The sequence below is a fragment of the Stegodyphus dumicola genome, chromosome 2, assembly GCF_044657685.1.
Source record: "Stegodyphus dumicola isolate Sdum_Otavi_A_Nest chromosome 2, ASM4465768v1".
NCBI classification, from domain to species: Eukaryota; Metazoa; Arthropoda; class Arachnida; order Araneae; family Eresidae; genus Stegodyphus; species Stegodyphus dumicola.
Window position 1 is genome coordinate 131273957 of NC_140769.1, and position 27666 is coordinate 131301622.

At 35.7% G+C, this 27666-nt stretch overlaps 1 protein-coding gene across 1 annotated transcript in view; it reads left to right on the forward strand.

Annotated features, from left to right (window-relative positions):
* The window catches only part of LOC118184952 (uncharacterized), a 721540-nt gene that overhangs the window by 391610 nt on the left and 302264 nt on the right, over positions 1 to 27666 (forward strand). The window lies entirely within an intron of this gene.

The following is a 27666-nucleotide window of genomic DNA, read 5'->3' on the forward strand; positions in this document are numbered from 1 at the left end:
GACTTAATATAAATACTCTTGGTACAAAAAAATACTTGGATTAAATACTCTTGGTACAAAAAAATACTTGGATTAAGACTTTTCAGTAAAGTATTGTATAATTGCACTTACGTTTTCAATTCTTTGGATATAGTTCTCGTTATTGATATAGATATAATTTAATATGAATAATATAGATAAAATTTTGATATGAATTTACTTTGTTTTCCTTGCTTTGGGGAGGGGTCAGAATTTTCGGGTGAACTATTATAATTAAAATACATTGGAATGGTTCATCAGCTAATTCTGCATACAAGTAAGGAAAGATTCTTTTTTATGGAAGAGGTTTTAATTGATTTTAAGGTTCCTCCTCCTGACGAAGTAGCATTGAAGTTGATCGAATTCCTCTTCTTTTATGTTCTTTACATTCTTCAAACTTCATTAATTTTTTGAATTAGGTTTTACTTGTTTGGAGTATTTTAGTTTCTAATTTTTTTTTTTTTTTTTTTTTTCATTTATAGGATTTTTGAAATTTACTACTTTCAATTTTTGGTTTTTGTGGCTGGTTCTGAATTTCTTTATATATATAAAGAAATTATTTCGGCTATATTCAGTGAAAATATTTATCCGAGACAAAAAGTGCTTTTATAGTTGTTAATCGGAAGTTGTAAAGTATTTTATTTACCCATTGACTGTGACAGCATTACATAAAAAAGATAAAACTGAAAAAAATATGTGAATTTATTTAAAATGTTAAGAACACTTCTCCTTTGTACCAGAAGTATAAATTTTTAAAAGTTAGTAATCCGTGACAGTATTTATCCGAAACAAAAGCGCTTTTGTGGTTGTTAATGGTAAATTGTAAAATATTCTATATACCCTTTAACTGTAAAAGGGTTAGATAAAAATGATGAAATTGAAAAAAAAAATTAAGAACGCTTTAAATGAATTTATGTAAAATGCTAAGAAAAGCTTTCATTTGTACCAGAAATAGAATTTTTTTAAAAGTAAGTATTCTGTGGCAGTATTTATCCGAGACAATAAATGCTTTTATAGCTGTTAATCGAAAGTTGTAAAATATTTTATTCACACGTTGACTATAACACCATTAGATTAAAAAAAAATTAGAACACTTTAAGTGGAAAAAATGCCGGAAATAGAACTTTTTAATAGTTTTTCGTGATAACATTTATCCGAGACAAAAGTGCCTTTATATTTGTTAATCGGAAGCTGTAAAATATTATGTCCCCCCCCTCTCCAAATGTAAAGAAAGGTAAATCTTATTGTAACACAACTCCAAAAAGGAAAGAGAGAAGAACTGAAGTGCTAGTTGTCTTGGCCATTTCGCTGTCAACAAAAATATCATTTGACGGAACATGATCTCGAAATGAATGGTAGAATCGAAAGACTAGCTGATGACCTAATGCACGCACTTTCTCAAGTTTTTTTCATTTATTCTTTCCAACTAAAATGGATATACTTTGCACTATTTCATCCCATTTTTTTATTGTCTGAGCTAGTGTGGACACATTTATTTAATGAATAATTGAGAAACTTTTCCAGACGGGTTGGTTTTCTAATGCATAAACCATAAGGACTCTTCACGAAAATCGATAAAGCTGAGCTTATACATTTGAAGTAATCTGAGATACATTTACAGAGCTCATAAAATCTCTATTAGATGTCCAGATTCTGCTGTGAGCTTTGTTTAGATCACAGTCGATTTCCATTTGTCTGGTTTGTGCTGCCTTACGCTGTTTTATCAGCGGTCTTCCAGAAGTGTTTCGTATCTTATGAATTTTATGAAGTTAGAAGTTTTATGAAAGCGGTTTTGTGAATAACGGGTATTGAAGTAATGAAAGCTTTTTTTTTTTTTTTTTTTTTTTTTTTTTAAGTTTGCAATGGCAAAGCACATTGCGGCTATCTGACTAACGGGAGGAATGTCTTTGTGGATGACTCTATAAGGGAACTGGTTCGTATGCACGTTACGCACGGAGAAACCCGGCCCACCAGCGGGCGAGCGCGCACTGGTAGTCAACCAAGTCACTAAACATTGGTAGTTCGGTCCGAGGTTCGAATCCCGCTAACGGGCTGGCTGCATGGGCATTTCCTCATGTGTAATGTGTATACGAGGTAGAGTACTAGAGATTTCTCAGGGGCCGGAGGAAAACTATATAAGACTGGAGTAAGCATCAGTTTCTCAGTAGTAGTTGCTTAGTTCCGAGTCGACTATGGAGTACTGAGATATTTCCGTGCGAGCTTCGCTGTTTAGATGCGCTTTGCCTTGGATGTGTTTAGCGTTCTTAGTAGTTTGAAGTGGTAACTACTTACTGTGCTCTGTGATACAGTGAAGAGATGTACGAGTATTTTCGTGGAAAGTTTTCAGAACTGTAAAGTGTTCCGTTTGGTAAAATAAATTTTATCAAGATGTCATCGGGTCTGCGTGCATTCAATCTATTACGAACCTGTATGCGCGTAACACTATATTTATTTTCATAAAACAAACGATTTTAATACTGTACTGAAAAGTTAATTACAGTTCGTAAAAAGAACATCTTGAAATGAAAGAAAATTTATGATTTCCTTTTAAATTTTCAATTCTCTTTCTTTTGCTTTAACTAATTTTTTAAAAACCACCATTTCTTAGAAACACTTAAAAGGGTGAGTCGGCTGTGAAAGCCAGATGTTTAATAAAAGCTTACTGCAAGAGACATTATAAATTTAAAAAAGAAAAAGAGATAGAATCTTGAAAAGTAGGTTATTTAAACTTGATCAAAGACTGAATACTTTATGTTGACATTTGGCTCTTCCAAACAAATCCAGAAACGCACACACCCTTTGCTTTTTTGGGTTTCGTCACCGTTAATCCCGCTTGCTTATGCGCGCGCAGAGTTCTTGCAGTCATCTTCAGGCTCCAAGTTGCCTTTTTGCATCTTTTATTGGGCAGCAAAGTCTGCGTTGCAGAGTACTAAATCTTGGTCTTCTTTTTTCGACGAATTCGCTTCGCAGTTTGACTTCACTTTTTTGCATATTTAACGTCTCCGACTGGTAAAAGGAGAGCGCATAAAGACCTTTCATACATCACCTTGATTCTACGCATTCCACAGCGGGTGGCCTGATTTGTATCACCCGAGGCATTTAAGAAAATAAAAGGATAGAGCAAATGTAGCACAAAATATCAAGTTTCGTCGTCCTGGGTTTTAAATCATGCAACTCTAGTTATCCTCATTCACTGGTGCCATATCCGTCAAATGATTACTTGCGAGATAAGGAAAATTTATGCCTAGACGAAGGAGCAAGGTCCTCTTTTAACTCGAAATGTGTAAAAAAGTATCTTTAGATGAGCTGGGGGGAAGAGTAAAAAATAGGCGTGTAAAACCTCTCCGGATTCTTATTTCCCATGTTAAGGCTTTTTCAATAATTTTTACGACATTTCGGTACATTTAATTTTTTTTATGCATTATGCCTTTCACTTGCTTATTCGTACCATATTTTTTAATTCCATGTTGTATTTCGTATTGCTTCAAATGTCGCTACGTTTTATCGTGTATGCATTTACAATAATTTTTATCGTTATATGTAATCAACTTCCGATCCGAGGCATGAATCCCCCTCCGAAAAAAAAGTGTTATGTTGTTATGCGGAATAATGGAAATATTAGACAAGGTCCGACTATTTTACGGCCCACCAGCGGTCGAGCGGTAAAGTCGCTGAACACTGATAGTTCGGTCTGAGATTCGAATCCCTCGAACGGGCTGGCTGCATAGGCGTTTTCGTGGTTTTCCCCATGTGTAACGTGTATACGAGCCAGTTTTCCTTAGAAAGTCCTCCACGAAGGCATCCCTTCCCTTAGAGCAGATAGCCCTAGTGTGCTTTGCCATAATTAAAGAAACCAAACCGACTATTTTACTTCTGTTTGAGCACAGGTAACAGGTAAGGCAGGTCGTCGGCACCATTTCCCTACAGTAGCGGTTAATTGGTTTTGCGCCACCTCCGCCTTCGTCTAGACAACTAGGGTTTAGCACCCCTAGTGGTTAGTTGGGGACCACACAGTCATCACATACCTGACCCCGAGACTCAGCGCCTAATGCATGGGTCTTATGACCAGCTGTACCTAAGTGGCCACTGGGATTTTGTTTTTAAATCTGTTTGAGCACAATGGACAATTGAGAGCAGGATTTGGACACCTGGGTGGCTTACATAGACTATTAGGGTATTGTCCGAATACCGCAACTATCCGAAACAACGCCCTAAAACAGAAAGGTTAAATATTGCAATACAAGGCCTGGTTGCATTGTACATAAAAACTTTTGTTGACGCTTGCTTACACGCATGAGACGAAGGATGATTGATACACATATTAGATAAACATACTGGTTCATAATAGATAAGCATACATGGTACACGGAACGGCCGGGAGTTCAGTTCCGAGAGAGGTACCCCCTCCCCCCCCGGATTCGAAAAATTCGTAGAAAACATTCCGAACATTCTCATCTTCGTACGACTTTATTCAGTTGAGATATTAATTAAAAACTCTGAAAACGCTAAGTTTCGCCCTCATTTTTCCGAGTGGGAACAGTCTTATGTGCTGAAGATAAAAATCTGCTTTATTTCGAAAATTGTTGCCACTGCTCACTTTCAAATCGTACAGCTTGTTTATGAAGAATTTGTAAGTTTTACAAAATATGAAATAAAACTAGCATTGCCAAACATGAAATATACTCACGTTTGTGAAAATTGCAACACCAAGAAGGAATCGTCATAATTGAATGCAATTTAATACACAGTTGAGTGGTAGTGGTACAAATAAATGATTAAATGTTCAAAGCAAACAAACAAGAACAAGAGATTAGAATCAGTATTTTGTGTGGCCACCACGCGCCGCAATAAGTGCTGCTACACGACGTGGCATGGAGTCAAACAAAGTTTGAATGTCTGACTGAGGAAGAGCATTCCATATCGTTTGTACGCGTACCCAAAGTTCGTCTGCAGACGCAACAGGACGAGGATCACGAGCAAGATGCCGACCAATGACATCCCACACATGTTCAATTGGCGACATATCCGGGGAACACGCAGGCCAAGGAAGAAGCTGTACCTGCTGCGCTGCAAAGAAGGATTTAACAATCCGAGCAGTATGAGGGCGGGCATTGTCCTGTTGAAATACAGCGCCTGGCAAGCTTTGAAGGAAGGGAACAGCTTCGGGCTGTAGAACTTCACGGATATACCGGTTGCTGTTCAGATTGCCCACAATTCGTAGCAATTGAGATCGTCTATGATATGCTATGGCGCCCCAGACCATAACTCCGGGTGTTCGTCCACTGTGGCGTTCGATAATGCACTCCGGAAGGTGGCGTTCACCGGCATAGCGTCTGACACGAATGCGGCCATCATGGTACCACAAATTAAAGCGGGATTCGTCAGAAAACACGACATGCTGCCAATCAGCACGCCAGTCTCTATGCTGATTGGCCCATTGTAGCCACAGGCGGCGATGGTCGTGCGTTAGAGGGATCCTGTATAAAGGAGTCCGTGCGCGCAGTCCACACTGCAGCAGACGTCTACGAATTGATGAAGCACACAATGAAACACCTGTAGCTATTGACCACAGTGCTGCCAATTGTCTAGAGGAAGCTGTACGGTCCGTCCGCGCCATGCGGACCAGGTGTCTATCATCGCGAGCTGACGTCACATTTCGGGGTCCACTCCCGGATTTCCGAGTTGTCCGACACTCCACTGCTGTCCACTGCTTCCAAACGCGCATCACTGTGCTGCTGTTACGCTGCATACGAGAGGCTACTGCACGATACGACAATCCAGCTTTACGAAGGCCGATGATTCTCCCTCGTTCAAACTCTGTAAGTTGTTCAAATCTCGCTCTCTTTCGTCGACGAGGCATAAGTACAGATTGAGTTAACGTTTACCACTAGCAGATAACCACCGATAACCATACACGCCTCGCTACAGCCGTCTATTTATTCGGATCCATCAGCCGTTCAGAGGGCGCTGCTCAGCATACGCATGCGCTACGGATTTGCAATTCTAATCATTTGCATATCATGCGCTACTTTGCATTTCCTGAAAATTTCAGCTCACTCGCGTAAGTCCTTCATGGTGTTGCAATTTTCACAAACGTGAGTTTATATTATTATTGTATAAAGTGATATTCTGACGTCGAAGAAAGCACACGATTGCATGTGACGCTGTTGTAAGTCGAAAATTTTTCCTTAATGTCAGCATTTTAAATAAATAGCAGCTTTTTTCTTTCGGGTTAGAATAATTGACAATATGTTATTGCCACGTTAATTCTTTTATTTTGTAGAGTTGCGCGCCTCCAACCTGCACGCAACAAAGTAGTGACTGCTGAAACTGGAAATTAGACAGAGTCTTGAGAAGGGTTTAAGTCCCTTTTTATTCAACTTTAGAAATTACAAATGCGTGCTCTTGACGCTCACAAACTACGCCGACCCGGCGGTAAAATAAAAATAAGAAACTAAAAGAGATACTAACAAGTCACTAACTACGAGGCTCTCTAAACGTAACTAACCTCACCGCGTTTTACAATACCGCTGATACTTCAGCAAACTCTGAATATTACGTTGAAAGATTAACAATTTGCCTAGGCAAGCACACAGGCCGAAACACGTGGTTCTTCAATTTCTGACTTAACCTCCGCGCTCGTGAAGTAAGAAAAGCACACTTCGAACTCGTTTCCTTTCTATTTAGCTCAGAATACTTCCGCTGATAATTTGAATCCTTGCGCGTTCTACTAAAATTTACATACTCTGGCATTGGCAGTTCCAGGGGAAAGTAAGGCTTGACAGGAAAGATAGTTTAAACTTAAAATAAATGTTAGTTAAAATAAATATAAACCCTACAATTTATATTGAGAAAAAGTTGTTATATTACATTAAATGAACGTTATACGCATTAACCTGAAGTTTGAAAAGTTTTTGTTTCCTGGTTTGGCTACAAAAAAGTTATTTACGAATTACATGTTTCTTAGAAAGAATGAGCTCATTTCATTTATATTGAAAGGTTTTATACATTTTCTTTTCAGGTGTACATAGAACATATAGGTTTCGTTTTGTCCGCAGCCCGCTAGTTTCTTAATAAAATAAGAAAGATAATAGCTTTTCATTTTTAATGTTACATAAAGAGAAAGATTTGAAACTACTTAATATTTATTTCATCAAAAGCTTAATATGTGCGTTAACGACAATTTTTTAAGTGTTAGGAAATACCGGATTTCCGGTAACAGATATATGAACCGAAAAGTCCCAACTAGGTCACAGTATATCGCAAGGCTCTAAAAAAACTCCATTAAAAACTATTTGGGAGAAAAAAATCCTCTTTTACTTGAAAACACATACGGAGAAACTCATTCCCAACTAACGCGGGTGAAAGGTACGGTGAAACCAAGTCTCTTTCTCTTCGATTCTTATCTCTAAAACCGCAACACTCCTAAAAGTACCGCCCTTGTGTTAAATGTAACTATCTGGAACTTTCCGATATGGATCCATCCATAAAAGTCTCTGGTAGCATAGACATGTATCCCATTAAAGACACTGAGTTGTTGCGTTATTTGCCAAACGTGCTCTGCTTTCGCTACGGACTTGGTTTTCTAGTTGTCTCAATTTAATGATGTCAATTTTAAAAGAAGAATGGGTGAAAAGGTTTGGGACGTCGTATCTTTTTATCGTTCAAGACGGGAAAGAAGAACTTAAAAGTGACAAATTTATCTTCCAAGTTTAAGAGATGACTTTTAATGAGGGGATTTCTCGTGGATTGTGCCGCTGTTTGAGTTAGTAATCCACATGTCTTCTGCCGATTAATAAAGTTTTGCTCAGCGCATGCACTTTGCTTGCAGGCAATATATCTTTAATGCTGGAAGTTTCTGAGCGAAAAGAAAAAATCTGAAAGCTTTCGGATTTTATATTACACCCAAAGTGGCTTTATTTTTATTTATTTATTTATTTATTTTTACGTTTTGTGTGTTATATTTATTTATTAAATAGCATGTTCTTCGCACTTAAACCATAAAATTCAATTCAAAAGCAATATCCCAAAATACTGAACAAAGCGTAACTTTAGAATTTCCAACACGCTGGAGACAAAAATGTTCTTTCCGTAAAGTGTTGTCATTGCTCGCTTCGAAATCGTTGAGTTTCTGAATAAAAACTCATAAACGCTTTACAAACTATGAAACAGATATTGAAACAAATTCGAAATTAAAAATTCTCGCTTCCAGGTGACCATGTTCGGGTGGAGGTTTACGTTGTTCAAACTTTGACCGCTCTAGGTGCCGTCGTTTTTACACAGTGCGAGAAACATATCTACATTTAAGCAGATTCTTCATTATTTAATTTCTTTGAATGTAGTGCAGGGCGATAATATTTGGTGGCAACAATTTGAAAAGTGATTCGCCGTTTATAGTGAATCAACGCAAAATGACAGAACGAAATTAATAGCCCTTCTGGGCATAATTGCCCCTTTGGGCTAAAAATATATATATATTTCACCTCCCTGTTTCTAATATAATGAATTCGTATATTGTACATTGTAGAGACATTAGGTTTCTTGAGCAGTGTCCTTGCCGGAACTCGAACTTCGCACCTTTCGAATGTTATATAGAAGTTTCGCCACCAATGTTAAATAGCTTTACTTCAAGGTACCATTGTTAAATAAGAAACTACTTTCCGTGAAAGGTTTCTACTTCCTCTTAGGGAGGAAACTAAACTCTTAAGAATTTTTGCTAATTACCCAAACTTTTAGTGATCGTATAGTGAAACGGTAAAGCATTTTGCGTTGTGAAAAAATGCATCCCGGGACCGCGCCGTGAGAGGATCGAAAAAATAAGAAAAACATATACAAGATATATAGGAAAAACATATTAAATATATAAAGAAAACATACTGTAATAGGTTTCCAGATTAAATATCAGTTTATTCAATTACATCACAATAAAAAAAAATCTTAACCTCATCTGAGAGTCTAAGGAGAAGTCTTCAATTTGTCATTTACCTTTTTTTTTCATTTAAATTCATATAAAAAAAAACTTAAGGTTTGTCTTGGTAATTTAAAAGGGGAAAGGGAATTTAAGGCCTGAGAATTAATTTAAGATTCGACGTTGTTTTTACATTCTAAGAAAAGTTATTGAAAACTTACTTAAAGTTCAAACACAAAAAAAAAAAAATAGAACTTAACTTGGGTGGACATCTTGAAGTGGAGGACTCGTATCCTAATAAGCGTTGACGTCGGCGGGGCTCATCTTTACACTGGTTCTCATAATGTCGACATTATTTTTACCTCTGTAGAACAGAAACAGGAGTACTGCTGCCCAGCACGGCTATCCGCTTGGTCTTGAAAGTCTTAAGTCAACACGCAGGTAACTGGTTTTCATAATGACGAAGCATTTTTTTAAGTCTGTAAAACAGAAACAGGAGCACTGCTATCCGCTTGGTCTTGAAAGCCTTAAGTCAACACGCAGGTAGCTGGTTCATAATGACGAAGCATTTTTTTAAGTCTGTAAAACAGAAACAGGAGCACTGCTATCCGCTTGGTCTTGAAAGTCTTAAGTCAACACGCAGGTAGCTGGTTCAAATTTCGCCTTTTTAACAGAACGCGGCAAGAGAGCAAGTTTGCAGCTCCCGGCCAGAAACGTTTTTCTAGGCAATTACGGCTCGCCTGTTCTTGCTCATCCCAAGAGCAAGCTTCACGAGTAACGTCCAAAGTAAGTTCCACACGCCAGTCAGTAAGTTTCGCTCTTAACCAAAACGCGGCCGGGGAGCATATTTGCCGCTCCCCGCCGGAAAACATCTCTCTTCGTAATTACATCTTGTCTCTCGCTTTCCAGCAAGTTTCAAGAGTAACGTCCAAAAGTCCAGCAAGCCCGTAAGTGAGTGAATCCAACTCGAATTTCCTTCGTCTCCTTCATAAACGCGGGCTCCCACTATGGCTTCAATTATCGCCCCCTTAATTTTGGCAAAATTTGCGTTTCCAACCCCAGAATGCGGAAATAAGGGTGATCGCGCATGCGCGCCCTTCTTTCCTTAGCCAACAACCGGACCCTCAATCGCCAAAAACCTGAATGACTTACATTGAAAGACAAGTAGCAACCTTTGACCTTTCTGTCACGTACTTCCTCTCTTAAGGTCAACTAACAATGAAATTCCTTCTAGAACATTCTAAGGACAAAGCGCGCGAAATCATGACTTGGCAAAAATTGCTTCCCTTTCCCTGCTTCTTTTCACAATGAATCAAAGCTTGTACAAAATTTGCAAATCAAAGAAAATAAATAATATTCTTTTAAACTAAATAATATTCCCAGAAGCATCTGTTTTTGCCCAAAATTAAAGCCTTAAAATAAATAATTCAGAATCAAATAAAATTAAGATTTCCATAAATCAGAAAATCATTCACCTAGTTTTTATAACGCTATCAGACAAATTCTCTACACAATACGAATACGCGCCGAGCGTGCTGACCATTACACCACGAAGGCATGCTAAAAAGGCGGGAGAAATACCTTATGAGTTTTATAGTCTGTATTGGCCGGCTCAAATGTAAGACAGAAGACGATGGTGCATTTCTGAAGTTATTTTCCTAGACGAAAATAGGCTTATACTGGATAAGTTGCCTGTATTCTACATATAAGAAATTGATTCGTTCCAAGTAGAAATATTTCCTTTAGTACAAGATTTATAGGATATGTTATAAATCTCATATTTTGACATTAGGAATGACTTCAGCTGAGTCTTTCCAAATTTCTTGGAACGTAACGTAACGTTATGCTCCTTCATATATATCTTATTGCCACTACGCGAAACAAAGGCTTTATCCTTCACGCCTTATGCATTCTTAGTTCTCAATAATCATAAAATCATAGATTCTTGTATTTTGTTCTAAAATTAAATAAATATAGATAGTTCTCAATAATACTATAATTTATAAAATCATAGAATCTTGTATTTAGTTCTTAAATTTCATTAATATAGAAAAGATTAAAAAATATGAAATTATAATTTAGCAATAGCCCCTTATTGTTTAATTTTATTTGAGTATTTTCCCTCCCGATTCTAAAAATAGTAATACCTTTTTCTGTACTGCTTCATTTCGAGACTAATATATCCCTACGTGTCAGAAGTTAGGGATACCTTCGTGGAGAGCTTTCTGAAGGAAATTGGCTCATATTCATGTTACACATAGGGAGAGTCACGGAAAACGCCACTGCAGAAGGCCCGTTTGCTGGAATTTGAACTCTGGACGAACTACCGGTGTTAAGCGGTAATATTAGTCGACCGTTAGTAGGCGAGCTTTTATAAGAATGAGTAAAATTTATTGTGTATCTTACAGTATTAATAAGAATGATGATATTACGTTATTATAATTAGTAATATGTCTTACAATATGTCATGTCTTAAAATAATTCTTCAGTTGATTTAAGATATAAAGCAAGAAACAGAGTTTAAAAAAAGGGGAAAGGGTTTAAAATTAATCTTAAAAGCAACTCAAATTGTATCTGATTGCCTTTGAAGTCCATATGTCATATTTTTCCAATATACCAAAGCGCACGAGAACTATCTGCTTAAAACTAGACATGTTTTCATGGAGGATTTTCTATCGAACTGGGAATGTTTTTTAGACTATATTTAAATTTTACATTGACGTGTTTCTCTTTAAATTAGATACGAATGTGTCAGACTGGATTTAAAAAAAAAAAATATTTTAATTAAATAAATAAAAAATGTGAAAGGTTTCAGATTTTAAATTACGTCCAAAGGGGCATTTTTTAGAGTTTTGTGTGTTATCTTCATTTATTAAATATAATGTTCTAGGTACTCAAACCATAAAATTCAGTTAAACAGCAATATCGCAAAATAATTTTAAAATGAGCATATCTTTAGAATTTCTGATACAGTGCCTCGCGCGCTGCAGATACTATATTTTTTCCCCGCACAGTGTTGCCATTGATCGCTTTGAAATCGTTGAGTTTGTTAATCAAAAAATCCTTGAAGTGTCACAAAATATTACATGGATAATAAAACAAATTTCAAATTCAAATTAGGGCTTCCACATGCCCATATTCTATGGAAGAGTATGTCATTCAAATTTTGATAGCTCGTTGTGTTATCACAGTGTGAGAAATATACATACAGTCATGGATAGATATTCTTCATCATTTAATTTCTTTAGTGTAATAATACAGGGCGATAATATTTGGTGGCAACAATTTGAAAGTGAAAAAACGCTTGTAGTGCATCGACGCAAAATACCAAAACGAAATTAATAGTCCTTTTGGGCAAATTGCTCCTTTGGACTAAAAAGAGATGAAAAATAGTATGAGTAAATGAAATAAAAAAATAAGTTTAAAAAGGAAAAAAGGAAAGAAAACTATTGGGAAAAGAGAGAAAAAGGGAGAGATGCTGAAATTTATTTAAAAAAAAATTCTCATTACAGGAACTAGTACGATTGATCATTTTAATCGTCCAAGTAATAGAATTTGGGGCCTCGGAACCTCTTCGTGATAACTGAAATAAAAGCACCCCAAGCACGAAGCACGTCTTTTTTCGTATCATTCAAATGAACGATTACTTTTACGATGGATCCTTATTTTCCATCTCAAACAGAAAGGTCAGTAAACTTTCACTCCCCGTCATGGAGTTGAGTACTTCATAGTCCTGACTCCAACTCGGCAGATGTCGCTGCGTTTCGCCTGCTCCACCCCCAACTTTCCATTCGCAAGATTCACTTACAGTCAAACCACAAACACGGAGAGGAGTACAGCTGCGATGCATTTGTACATCAGCGCTCCTTACAATTCAAAATACACAAAGCTTATGACACACTTATGTCAATCGTACGCGAAAAGCAGTTGACTTTGAATTCTTGATTTTCTTTGTGTATTTTTGCTGAAACTTAAACGTTAATTCAAGGGAATACGACAAGTGAATAGAAGGATTTGTATCAAGGGGTAAACAAACCACTGGGAAACACAAGAAGTTTGATCTGGATTCTAATCTGAAAGAAACTCAATATACTGAACCAGTTACTTCGTTTAAGAAGGATATAGAATCCTTTCCAAGTGAAGCTAGTCATTTAACACAGCTTTCTGTGGATATACCGTCTTTATTTTTCGAAATTTATTTTTTGATCCCAATGAAAAATGCCATTAAAATATGCAATATACGCCAATGCAGCTGCTATTATGTTACTAAACGTAAATTTTTAAACGCAATTTGCCCAGGAGGGCTATTAATTTCATTTTGACATTTTGCGTCGTCCACTATAAAACGGTGTTTCACTTTTCAAATTGTTGCCACCAAATCTTAGAGCCCTGCATTATATTTAAGGAAATTAAATAAGGAAGAATCTGCATGAATGTATGTATGTTTCTCGCACTGAAAAAACGACGGTACCTAGACACATCCAATTTTAAATAACGTAGCCCTCCACTCGAATATGGGCATCTGGAAGCCCAAATTTGGAATCTGGAATTTGTTTTATTATCTATTTTATATTTTGTAAAACTTAACGAATTTTTGATTTAAAAAACTCAACAATTTGAAAGCGAGCGATGGCAACAGTGTACGGAAAAAAGCTTTTTTTATCTCCAGCGCGCTAGACTGTCTATCGGAAATTCTAAAATATGCTGTTTTTAAATATTTTGTGATACTGCCGTTGAATTGATGTGTTAAAATTGGGAAGAACGTGATATTTAATAAATAAAGATAACACACAAAACGTTAAAAAAAAAAAGCTCCTTTGGGCGCAATATAATTTATTTATTTATGTTTTTCTAATAGCATCTTAAGGTATACATTGAATGCACACAGGTCAGATATTAGGTTAGTAAAATTTTTCTCAAAAATATTTCAGAGTTCTGAAATTTGCCTCAAATAGTTGCACAGGTGTTCACAGTATCACAGAGTACAGTCGTTAGTTACACTTCAAACTATTAAGAACCTTAAACACAAGGCAATGCAAAGCTCATCTAAAGAGAAAGCTAAACTGGATATATCTTAAGTACTACGAACTCACGCTGAACTAACAACTCGGAGAAGAGTAACAACTAAAAGCAGATACTCTCTCCGGCCCTATATATTTTTAACCTGGCCGCCGAGATATTTCTAGTACTTTCTGTTTCTCGAAATCACTGGAAAGCAATATGAGGATTGAATTACTGATGCAGCTAATATATAGTGATCAATTACATTTATTCAATTACAATACCTATTACGGTGATGCAATGACCGGAACAAAATATTGCCAAATGGTCACCAAATTTAGTGACTTTTGGCGGTTTCTCGCGAAATGGTGCATCTAAAAATAAGCCGCGAAAATCGTTGCGATATCTTCGCAAAAACCGTTGCATAGGTTAAAAATGAACGGTATTATGTTTAGAATATTTAATCATTCTAAATTATTTTCTATAAAAACGATTATTTTATAAGAATCATAATACGAAGTGTCCAGAGTTAATCCACTAGCTTAGATATGCAATTAATCCAGTAAATCAAATTATAGTTTCTAACTCGTAATTTTTCATGAAATAATGTTTGTAAAACACGTGATACCAAATAATTCCTACAATAGATCTTGTTTCCTTATTTACCAAGTAAATTATAGTATAAAATTCTGATTCTCGCTGTGTGACTGTTAAATAGTAAAAACAGAATATATATATATATATGAAAGGTCTCGGATTTTAAATTACGTCCAAAGAGGCGTTTATTCAACATTTTATGTTTTACCTTTATTTATTAAATATCATGTTCTTCGCCCTTAAATTATAAAATTCAGTTCAAGAGCAATATAGCAAAATGATTTTAAATTGAGCATATCTTTAGAATCTCATACACGGTCTCACGCGCTGGAGATTTTTTTTTTTTTTTTTTTTTTTTTTTTACAACATTGCCGTTGATCGCTTTGAAATCGTTGAGTTTGTTAATCAAAAATTCGTTAAAATGTTATAAAATATGAAATCGATAATAAAACAAATTCGAAATTTGGGCTTCCAGATGCCCATATTCAGTGGAAGATTACATTGTTCAAAATTTGATGGCTCTAGGCACCGTTGTTTTATCACAAATGCGAGAAACATACATACATTTATTACTTGGTTATTTATTTTTTTTTAAATATTACACAGGACTCGAATATTTGGTGGCAACAATTTGAAGTACCATTTATATAGTGAACCAACGCAAAATGCCAAAACGAAATTAATAGCCCTTTGGGTTAACTGCGAGAACTTTCATTAGTTTAACATAATTAATTTACTTCAAGTCAGTGGGGACTCGTAATAAGCACTGTGGAACTGTTTACAATACATAATCCTTAAGCAGCTTTAATGTCAGTAGCCATCTCCCACTTTGTGAAAAAGGTACGTAAGTCTTTGTATAGAGTGCGCGCTTCACAGTTCCAGGGACATGGTATTTGGCTGTTCTGCGCATGAGCACACAGAAAGCAGAGAAAGCACTGTCGCACTTGCAGCATGGACCTTATAAGAAATAATATATATATAAGGTTCATGACTTTCAGTTCCGAAATTCTAGCGTGTTGTTGCGAACGTGATTTCTTTTTACTCCGCGCGTGTGGTATTCCTCCACAAGGTGGAACTTCATCCTACGGACCATAAACAGAGTTCATGAAAATTTGCAACCTTTAAAAAATTGCCTTACACAAATTCAATCAACGCTAAATGCAGATCACGAAAGCAAGAGGAATTTTAAAATATCTAAATGATGATAATCTCGAGTTTTGGTTAGAGTCTTTTTTATCAGATTATGCCTCATGTTCAAATTATATACAACTAAATACAATTCAGAGAAATTAGTGTGTTTAAAATTAATGAATATATAACAAATTTCAAAACTGCTATTTTAAAGAAACTCTAAAGTACTGTGAGAATTTTTCAAAGACACTGATGGCAGAAGCTAAGGAAATATGTGATTTTATACTATGTATTGATATAATGCACAAATATTCTTCCATTAAACACTTAACAGCTGCTAAATTGTTTAACAAGAAATGCTTCGCTAGTTTTAGGAATGAACATTCTACAGAAGAAATAGTACTGACCACTGAAGCATATCCAATGATTGACAAAGGAAGGCTTGGAACTGAACTAAAAATATTCTATTGTAGGTCTGATATCCATGAATATTGCAAATTAATTGAGCTACTGAAATTTATTTTCGAAAATAATCTAGTGAAATTACGAAACTGATAAAAATTCTCTTGAGGGTTTCCATGACTACATCAGAGGCAGAACGCTGCTTTTCAACATTGAAAAGAATGAAAACTTTTCTTAGAAGCACTAGGAATTCGGAAAGACTAAATGCGCTTGCTTTGCTTTCAATAAAGAAAAATTTTCTCAGTTGTCATCCAGAGATCAAGGAGAAAATTATTGATCTTTTCGCGCAAATTAAAACAAGAAGATTGGATTTCATTTTAAAATAAATAGATATATATTGAACTGTAACAGTTTAGGTTAAAGTAATTAAGAAATGTTTAATTTTTTTCTCGTAAGCTTTCATGATGTTTCAAAATAAATTTTCTTTTTATACATGTTTGTTTCCTTTTAAACAATTTTAAAACAAAGGTTAAATTTTTTTCGAACAGCACCCCCACTGTTGCATCAGGTTCTTCTATTTACAATAAAATTAATGTAAAATTCCTTACCTGCTGCATCTTCAGTGTTCTCGACGCCAGGCTTCTAATAATCACGTTTTCCAGTAAGAGTTTCTATTACAATTAGCAGGCCATCTTGTCTTTTAATTATTTATTCAAAGAAAACGCTAATATACACTATTTATTAGGTAAGGGATAATTATTTTAAGACAGTACATTTTTAACTCTGAGTCTTTACGCTCCTCAAAGCGGTTCCAATCTCGACTGCTTCTCGGAACTTAATTACAGCAAAAGTAAAGGAAGAGATGCCCGCCACCTAGTGGCAAGAATGTGACATCCTCCCACCTTTTGATTTTACCTCGATAAGATAGGAAAATCAAAACAAAATTTATCAATAATCAAACAAAAATTCAAGTACAACTTTCACAAATATGAAAAGTAACTAATGCTCTAAAATTAATACTTACAAAGAAGGATTACACATCTAAACATTTTCTGCATTACATTCATACCATATCCAGATAACATGTTCCAATTGACAACTGTTAGGACAATTAAATTTCTAAAATACTGAAAAGAAACAAAAATTAGTATAGCAATTTAAAAATATGTAAGAGGTTTTACAGTTTTACGTCCATATCTAGTTTGATAGTTCATATCACTGTAACACTTATCCGCAGAGTTTTTATGTTCATGGTGAAGTCACTAAACAAGTTAGGTCTATCAAGTTCGAGAGGATAAATACGTTTCACAGGTCTTAGGAGTTCACCTGTTGCAGTTTTCACTTTGACAACACGTACTTCGTTGTCTTTCCCAGGATATAGTTCTACAACACGACCTATTGGCCAATCTATTCTCTTCTTGTTGTCGCTGCCGACAAACACCAAGTCATTTTTGTTGATAGTCCAAGTAGATCGTTTAGATGGTTTTTGCACTAGGATAGCTAAATATTCATCACGAAATCTTTTGCGAAAATGTTCTCTTACGTTCTGCAAGAACTTGTATCTTTTTGTCAGATTGATGGTATCCAGGTAGTCTAAGTCTGGTACTCCGATGTCGTGCACATCTTGTAGAAACATTGAAGGAGTTAGTGCCGTAAGATCATTTGGATCTTCTGAAAGGTACGTAAGGGGTCTTGAGTTGATTACTTATTCGATATCACAAAGTATAGTCAACATTTCCTCATAAGAGACACAGGACTTGCCGAGAACATTTCTCAACATCTTCTTCACTGTTTGTACCAACCTCTCCCACCAACCGCCCCACCATGAAGCAGTTGGGGGATTAAACTTCCATTGTATTCTCATACTAGTTGAATTACATTCTATTTCTTTCCAATCTATCGATCTTAAAAGATTTTCAGTTCCAACGAAATTAGTGCCATTGTCGCTGTAAATAATACTTGGACGACCTCTTCTGGCAATAAATCTCCTTAATCCCAAGATGAACGCATTTGTTGATAAACTTTCTATCAGTTCAAGATGTATCGCGCGATAGACCGCGCAAGTAAAGAGCAAGATCCGTGCCTTTTTTCCTTTTCGTAAATAAAGAGGACCGGCTACATCGACTCCGGTCACTTCAAACACCAGAGCATCTCTAACTCGATCTTCAGGAAGAGGTGCTGGAACAGTCTCTATATTCTTTGCGCTATATCTTCTACAGCAAACACACTTCATAAGAACTTTACGTACTGTTTTTCTTCCTCTCAGGACCCAGAATTTCTGTCGAATATTGGCTAGTACGAATTGCACACCAGCGTGGGATAGTCGCAAATGGTAATCTAAAATTAACCTATGAACTAAGTCATGATTTGAGGGCAATACAATTGGACAGAGAAAATTTTCTTCTTCCTCTCTTCTAGTAATCTTGGTCTTTAACCGAATAAGGCCATCTGAGTCAAAAAAGGTACAAAGGTTGCTAACTTTAAGTTCTTTGCCAAATGCTTCTATTTGTATTATCTTGCATATTTTCTTTTCTACAGTTTCTATTTCAGGGACTGTGAGTTCTCCTGATTGTTTAGAATCTGGTCTTCTGCAGTTGTTGATAAATCTGCATATCCAAGCAGTTATTCTTAACATTTTATGGTAAGATGAATATTTCTCAAAAAAATGTTCTACCCTTTGCGTATTTAGTGCAGAAATGACTGATTTCCTTTTTTCTGAATTTACTATTTCCATATCCGGTATTTCCCTTTGTCTAGGCCATTCTTCCTGATTTTTCTTCAGCCAGTCGGGGCCCTCCCACCATCTAACTACTAAAAGTTGTTTAGCGGTGCAACCTCTTGATGGGAGGTCAGCTGGATTTTTTGTTCCAGCAATATGTTTCCACGTTTTTGGATCTGTGAGTTTTCTAATCTCCCTGACTCTGTTTTCCACAAAGACAGCCCAGACAATCTCTTCCCTTTGAATCCATGTCAAAACTGTTGTAGAATCCGTCCAAAAATGCGTTTCCATATTTTGCCATTGCAAACCATTTAAAACAGAAGAGCATAGTCTGGCACCTATCGTGGCAGCTATCAATTCCAGACGAGGGATCGTAATAGATTTCACGGGAGCTACCCTAGACTTCGATGCCAACAGATGAACTTCAACTCCAGAATTCGTCACAGTTCTCAAGAAAACTGCAGCAGCATACGCATTACTACTGGCATCACAGAATGTGTGAATGCTGCAGAACTTCCTATTGTCCTTGCTGGAATGTATCCAACGTAGGAGGGATATTTCTTTTAAGAGAAAAAGGCTTTTATACCAATTCACAAAATTTTGTTTTGTACTCTCGTCGACTTCAGTATCCCAAGAAATTCCTGTTTTCCATAGGTTCTGCAACAATACTTTAGGATACAAGACAACAGGACTCACAATACCAATAGGATCAAATATTTTGTGTGTTACAGCGAGAATTGTTCTCTTCGTTATTATACCCATTTCAAAATCTTCTAGCCAATTCAGATTCAAAGTTAAATTATCTTTCTGACAGTTCCATAACAGACCCAATACGGGTAAAATAGTTTCATGTTTCAAGTTATCTCCGTTATGTAACCAACCTCGAAGATTAAACTTTCCTTCATACATTATTTCTCGAGATTTTTCGATGAACTGGATCATCTCGGATTTTTTGTCAAAGCTGGCAACAACGTTATCTACGTAGAAGCTACGCAAGAGTTTAGCTATTATCTCCGTATCATATGAAGAATTTTTCATGTACTTTTGTAGATGGAATTCTATAACAGCTGCCAAAAGGAAAGGACTACTCTTAACCCCAAATACTACCCTAGTATGACGAAATATTTTCGTTTTCCTTTCTTCCACATCATTCCACCAGAAAAACCGAAGCCAGTCTCTATCTTGAGGCCTTACACTGATCTGTAAGAAAGCCTTTTCAATGTCTGCTATAGCAGCAAACTTGCCTTCCCGAAATCTCAACAAAAGAGATGGAATTAGTTCTATCAAATTTGGTCCACACTCCAAACACTGATTTAGAGAAGGAGACGATTGTTTCCTCGCAGACGCATCAAACACCGGTCGAATTGGTGTTGAGCTATTTTCTTTGATCACCGGTCTATGCGGTAAATAATGCTCATAGTCAACCGCAATATTTTCTTTAACTTCTTCGATCACTCCTAAGTTACACCAGTCATTAAAAACTGCATTGTATGAAGAAAATAAATTTTGAGATAAAAGTTTCTGGGTGGTAGATTGTAGACGTTTCAACGCTAAATCCTTGTGGGTGGAGAGTGGTACATGATTCTCCGCCCACGGAAGTGCGACTTCATAACGCCCTTCTTCGTTTAGAGATACAGAATTTTCGAATTGCAATTTTGCTTGCAAATCCCTTTCCTCTCTAGCCTTTTTTGTAACTGGATCTGTTATTCCGATAACATCAAGCCTCCACAGTTCTGACAACGTGGCATCAGAAATATGTAAGGATAACGAAAGCGTGGAAAAGGAATTTTCTATTTCATAATTGTCAGTGTTCGCTTTCCCCATGACTGTCCACCCAAGTCTTGTACTTACAGCAACTAATCTTCCCCAAGGAAGAACTTCGATTTTACCTGTAAATAAATTTGCAGCAACATCTGCCCCTAACAACAAATGAATCTCTTGGGGGTTCTCCTGAAATAATCTGCAATTTTCAAAAACATCACTGACGTAAATTCCTCTTCTTCTAAGTTCCCTAATCCAGTGTATATTTTTGATTTTAGGGACCGAAGAACATATTTTTCTTTCATCCAATACATTGATTTCGCAATTATACCGTTTATCTACGCTACCCAATTTTATTCTATAACGTTTATGTTTTTCTGAAACTTCTATGCCACCGAAAAGTCCGTGGGTTACACTTTGTTCACCTAAGCTTCTTAATTGTAACCTTTCTGCTGCATACCTGCTTATGTATGAGTTTTGACTTCCGGTGTCAATTATCGCTCGAACAAATTGGTTATTCCCTCTTCCATATATGCGAACAATTAAAGTTTGCAAATATACTTCTGAACATCCTGCTTGATTTGAAAGTACTTTATTTTCTATCTGTTCGTCTTTTTTAATTTCCGAAACCTCGACAGAAGGATTTTGTTTATTACACATAATAGTTGCATGTTGTTTTTTACAAATAGAACAAGTTATTTTTGTTCTGCAGTTTTGAGCCAAATGGTGTAATTTTAGGCATTTATAGCAAGCACATTTTCTTTTTAAAATGTCCCTTTTTTCTTGTAATGATAAGCCGGAAACGAAACTACAGTCATGAATCTTGTGGAATTGATTACAGAATACGCAGTTCATATCTTCCTCCCTGCATTCAGATTTTGTAAACAAATCTGTAGCGGTCGGAATCTTTGATTTATTATGTCTATTTGAGAAACCATATGCGCTTTTCGTTGCAGGGGGGAAAGAAGACTGTCGCCGATCGGATACTTTTTGCTGTTGCGAAACCGTTGACCTTGTGCGTTCGCGGGATGAAAGTTCTGCGTGTAAAAATGACATTAAATCTTTTATGTTATAATCTGTGCCAACATTTTGTGTTCTATGAAATTCAAGCGTTAATTCTGAAGGCAATAACTTCAAAATCATCGGACACAGCAAAGCGCTGTAAGATTCCGATACAACATCTAACGCTTCGAGACATCTAATCTGCGTTTGTACTTTATCATACAAGTTACGAAATGTTTTTATGTCATTTGCATTTTTTAATGATTCAATATTCAGCAAATTATTCATGTGCGCATTAATAAGAATGTCTCTCCTTCCAAAACGGTCGTGTAAGATTTGAATTGCTGAATCATAATGCTTTGGCGATAACGGAAGTCCTTGAACGCAGCTAGCAGCTGTTCCTCCTAAATATGCTTTCAGGTAATTAAATTTGTCTACTTTGTTCAATGATTCGTTATTATGTATTGAGGACTCAAAACTATTCCAAAAAGTAAGCCATTGACTACTGTTTCCATAAAATACGGGAATCGAAAGTTTTGGTAATTTAACATTAGGTGTATCTTTTATATTTTGCTGTGTGTTCGGTGCATTTAAGTCATGAATAAGTTCCTTAATCCATTTCTTAAGCCTGAATTTCCATAACGTTATCTTCTCGCGATATTGTTCTGTAATTTCGAATTCATCTACACTCAGAATTGATTCAACTTCCACATCGGCATTAGATAGCGTTTCGGTTTTAGCATTAAGCTGTTCTAACAATTCTTCGAGCTCATTAATACTACATTCAGATTTATTTAATTCACTTTCGATTTTTTTAAATAGTTTTGTAACGGCAGTTCTTAAGATACTTCTTTTCTTTTTTAATTTATCTACTTCAGCCATTATCTTTCTTAGATTCAAACACTTACACAAAAAATATACGTCTCATGAAAAACAAATATTTAACTCTTACTTAGAAAACAAAATTATTCTTTTGCTGAATACTTCAAGAACAAGTATTAAAATCTTCAATTTTAATATTCAGCTTTTGAATTCACTTTATTAGAACTTTTCAAAAAACCTGGCGTCCCTGTTCGGGCGCCATAAAAATGTTGCATCAGGTTCTTCTATTTACAATAAAATTAATGTAAAATTCCTTACCTGCTGCATCTTCAGTGTTCTCGACGCCAGGCTTCTAATAATCACGTTTTCCAGTAAGAGTTTCTATTACAATTAGCAGGCCATCTTGTCTTTTAATTATTTATTCAAAGAAAACGCTAATATACACTATTTACAAGGTAAGGGATAATTATTTTAAGACAGTACATTTTTAACTCTTGAGTCTTTACGCTCCTCAAAGCGGTTCCAATCTCGACTGCTTCTCGGAACTTAATTACAGCAAAAGTAAAGGAAGAGATGCCCGCCACCTAGTGGCAAGAATGTGACACCCACTAATTTTAGCTACGAGCCGCTACTGCTTCAAGTGGTTTCGAACTTAAATGTTCTCTGAATAGATGTAATTATAGCGTAAATTTTCTTTTAGAATTTTTTTTAATTTAAAGGTACATAACCTTACTTATATATTATCTTATTTCGATTGAATTGTATATCCTTTTTTGAGTCTTTCAAGAGTCTCGTTTTTAGTTTTACTTAGTCTTAATAAGAATATACTTGCTGTAAGATTTTTTTCCTGTGTCATTTCTCTGCTGCGTTACTATTTATTTCCGCTAGAATGCCTACTTTCTACCACATAAGACGTATTTAGCATTTTTATCGTATTCCCAAACGTACATATTTTACGGCTCTGTGAACTAAAAGGATCAGTACTCAGACCCAATAAAGCAATAACCGTTTAATTATGCAATAACTGAAAGTATGTCGTGAGTATATATGAGGTTGAAAACTATTAGAAACTCCTTCGCTTTCAGATCAGAAATACATAACATTATCATATGCTTTCATACTGATTACGATCATAACCGCAAAAATTTTAAGTAACTCGCAAAATATAAAATAAGAACGCTGTTATCCAGTTAGAGGTAACTCAGAAGTAATAGTCAGCTGAGCTCATTTAAAGCGTAACTCTTCATTAAAAGAAATTTTAGCCGTAATTATGGCCCATTCAATGGCCGAGCAGATAAGACCGCTGTACACTGCTGTTTAGAACTAAGTTCTGACCCCGCAAATGGGCTGGCTGTTTGGGCGTTTTCATTCTTTATTCCATGTGTAACGTGAATGTGAGAAAGTCTCCTTTAAAAAATTCTCCACGAAGGTATCTTGTCCATCAGGCAGATAGCCCTCGCCAGCTTTGCCTAGACAAAAATCAATCAGACTAACTGTAATAATAATAGGTGGTACATTATACTTCATTGTATGCTTCTTTCCTTAGATTAAATAACAGATATCTGTAAATCAGTTTTGAGAAATTTTTATGAATGTAATTTTTTTTCATATTTTTAAAATTGTGATTATATTATTGCTCAACTCTAAAATGTAAACTAAAGATTTCAAATTGCAGTATTTTTGGCTCTTGGATATTATAAAATTAGCAAAGCAACAACATTGCGTTTGGTGTAAATTTAGTCAAGAACTCGATTGATTTCGAGGCCAAGTAGCTACAGATCCTTCTTTATCAGAAGCAAACAATCTGCAACACTGGAATGCAGCAGTTCCAAGTTACGCTGGTTAGCCGCGAATATCCTAAAGATGGTGCGACTTTTTCCGGCTCATTTCAGACAGTGTCACGAGTGCGCATGGCAATAATGTTTTTTAAACCTTCGTTCTCTAAAGAACCGTTTACACTGGAGTTAGTTAATGTTTTTTAAACTTTCGTTTCTCTAAAGAACCGTTTACACTGGAGTTTATCTGAGCTAATAGGGCCACCAGCTTTCGAGCGGTACTCGCTCGAGCGAGAGAGCAGCACGTCGCTGAACACTGGTAGTTCAGTCCGAGGATCAAATCCCGCAAACGGGCTGGCTGCATGATAGATTTCCTTAGAAAATCCTCCATGAAGGCATCCATCCTATTAGGCAAATAGCCCGCGAGGGTTTTCCGTAATTAAATAAACCAAACCTATATAAGCTAACGGAGATATTTAGCATACCCGACGCAGCTCCAAAACTAGTTTTCTCTCAGAGCGGAGTGAGTTGAAAAGTCTGAGCTTCACGTATAGCGGAGCTAGTCGACATATGGAGCTGACTCCGTAAGCTAAGATAAATCCCAGTGTGAATGGCTTTTAAGAGAGAGGTGATGAAGGGTGGCTATCATGACCTAAGTAATGACATCATTGGCCTAAGCAATGGCATATCATAGTCTTGAATGTTCTGGAAAGCAATGAACGCAAACGTCGTATTAAAGCCTACGGCAGTAAAGTGAACGAGAAGGTAGCACCATCTGTCGGCAAAAATAGTTACGAAATTGAAACATTCTGTTGATATGATTTTAAAAAGGAGGACTGGATTGGAATTAGTTATTATTTAAATAAGATAAACCTTTATGAATATGAAAAGCTTCATGAAAAGAAAAAAAAATCCAGTTCACTAACTGATGTAGCCTTTTGAATTGTTTCTGGAGAACCAAAACCAAAATTAGGATTAAATTTCCAACTATGATCAGCTATCGGAGACTTGTTAATATCGCCTTTTCGGACAAAAGTTTCATGTTCCTTGATACGAAATTTTAACGCTGTTTTAATTTGGCCGATATATCTCAAAGCACTCTGGCTGGGAGGTCTTTTGCATTTTTATAGGGTTCGCACGGCCATAAAGTTTGGATACCTCTGTACTATATTATAAAGTACTGATGGAACAGCTTTATGAGGTGCTGATGGAATAACAATTAATAAATACATACTTAATTATAGAATAAGAAAAAAAGATCGAAATTAGCAATTAGAACTGGCGTAATTGTCCCTGCTGTGGAGGTTTTGACCGTACTGCTACTATTTAATGAAATAATGTAGTTTTACATATATTCTATCACTTCTGTGTGCAAATTTTTATCATTTTTCTACTTATCTTCATGTGAGGTGACCTTTTTTAATCACGGAAACTGTTAATTGCTGGAAATAAAACGTAATACACATCACCCTTTTTTTTTAGTCCAAAGGGACTTTATCCCTGAGGGACTATTGTTTCCGTTTTGGTATTTTGCGTTGAAATCTTTAAAATGCTGTATCACTTTTCAAACTGTTGCCACCCAATATTATCGCCCAGTATTATATTTGAAGAAATTAAATAATGAAGAATCTGCATAAATGCATATATGTTTCTCTCACTACGAGTAAACAACGGTGTCTAGAGCCATCCAATTTTGTAATCCTACTTCGAATATGGGCATCTGGAAGCCCAAATTCGAAATTTGGAATTTGTTTTATTATCGTTTTCATATTTTATAAAACTTTAACGAATTTTTGATTAACAAGCTCAAGGATTTCAAAGCGAGCAATGGCAACGTTGTAAGAAAAAAAAATTTTATCTCCAGTGCGTGAGACTCTGTATTGATATGCTCAATTTAATCAATAAAGATTTAATTTATCAATAAAGATATGCTCAATTTAAAATTCTTTTGCGATATTGCTGTTGAATTGAATTTTATGGTTTAAGTGTGAAGAACATGATATTTAATAAATAAAGGTAACACACAAAATGTAAAAAACGCCCCTCTAAACGTAATTTAAAATCTGAAACCTTTCAATTTTTTTTTTCTTTTTTCAGTTATTTTTTTACAGATAAGAGTTTGCAAAATCAGGTCGCATTAATTAAAAAGCGACGTCTTATCAATCGTTGCTATTAGAACATACATCAGCCACATAACACTTTTTTTTCCAAGTTGCATCATAAAGAGGCTCTTTTGGGAAACTAAAAAAAAATCTTAATTTTTCTTATCTGAGTGCATCACTGCAATGATTTAAGATCCGTAAACTGCAGGAGTCCAAGAAAAATTGGGTAAAATTCTGCACTCCTTGTTTTGGTAGGAACCCAAAGTTGTCAGATCTCGGGGCGTCTGCACCACCTTGGAAGCTAATAGGAGCGACATTTGGGAGTCAAAATAATTTATGGCCTTCCGATTCGGTTTATTTGCGCCGGAGCGAGTCATGAATATATATGAGTGAAAGTCTTCAGTACATTCGCCTCTCTCTTTCTGTTTTTTTTTCCTAGTATGGAAGTACGTTAGAATAAAATGACGAATTTGATCATACGTTTAGTTTCCTGAGCAAATATAGTATTACAACTCGGCGCATAATGAATGCATTTTTCTTAAGGAGAGAAGTTTTATTTAATTTTTATAAAGAGTGTTTCATGACATGAAAAGTACAAAGTTTCAACAGCGACTAAAATTAAGACAGTATTATGAGTGTTTGCACTTATTTTAGGCGATTTTGCTTAGGTAGAAAAACAAATTGTCTGCTTGGGAATTACTGCAACTATGTTTTTGAAGGCATAAATTATCGTCTGCTGCTTAACAGTTTTGTTTTCCTGCTAAATAGCGCTTTTAAAGAAGCAATGGTTGGAAAACTATGTCTGTGCTCTTTCCGAAGAAATTTATTCGTATTAATTATTAAAATCTGCTATGAAAGCCATGATTTTTCGATATCTAAAGTTGCAATAGGTAATATTGTTAACAAGAAAGAAAAAGAAATGACAAAATTTATCTTTAATTGGGAATTGTTTCAGATACATAACCAATGAAAAAATAAACAGACTATTTCGAACGTTGCAAAGGTAAGATATTTATTATTAAACAAAATCCGCTAAGTCAAAGAACAGTTGCAAAATCATTAAAATGCTCAGAGTTGCCTGTAAGCAAGGGAATTAATGCTGATTTGAAGTTTAAAAAACATTTATCCGGACAAAAATACAAAAATATTGCCACAATAAATGAATCTTGGGCGTATTTAGACAACTGCGATAAAAAGTGATTCATTTGTTATCATTAAAAGGTGAGAAAAAAATCTTAAAACATGATTCAAAGAATCTAAAGAAAGGTTTTCAAAGCGATTTGTGCTTGTTGTAGTTTTTCATGTAATGGAAAAAAAAAAAAAAAGCAGGGCAGTAAAATGTTAAGATCAACTCCACATTGAAGAGACATTAGGCATATTTTTGGAAGCAGGAGAAGTGAAAAATGAGCAACGCCTTCGCTGGGAATC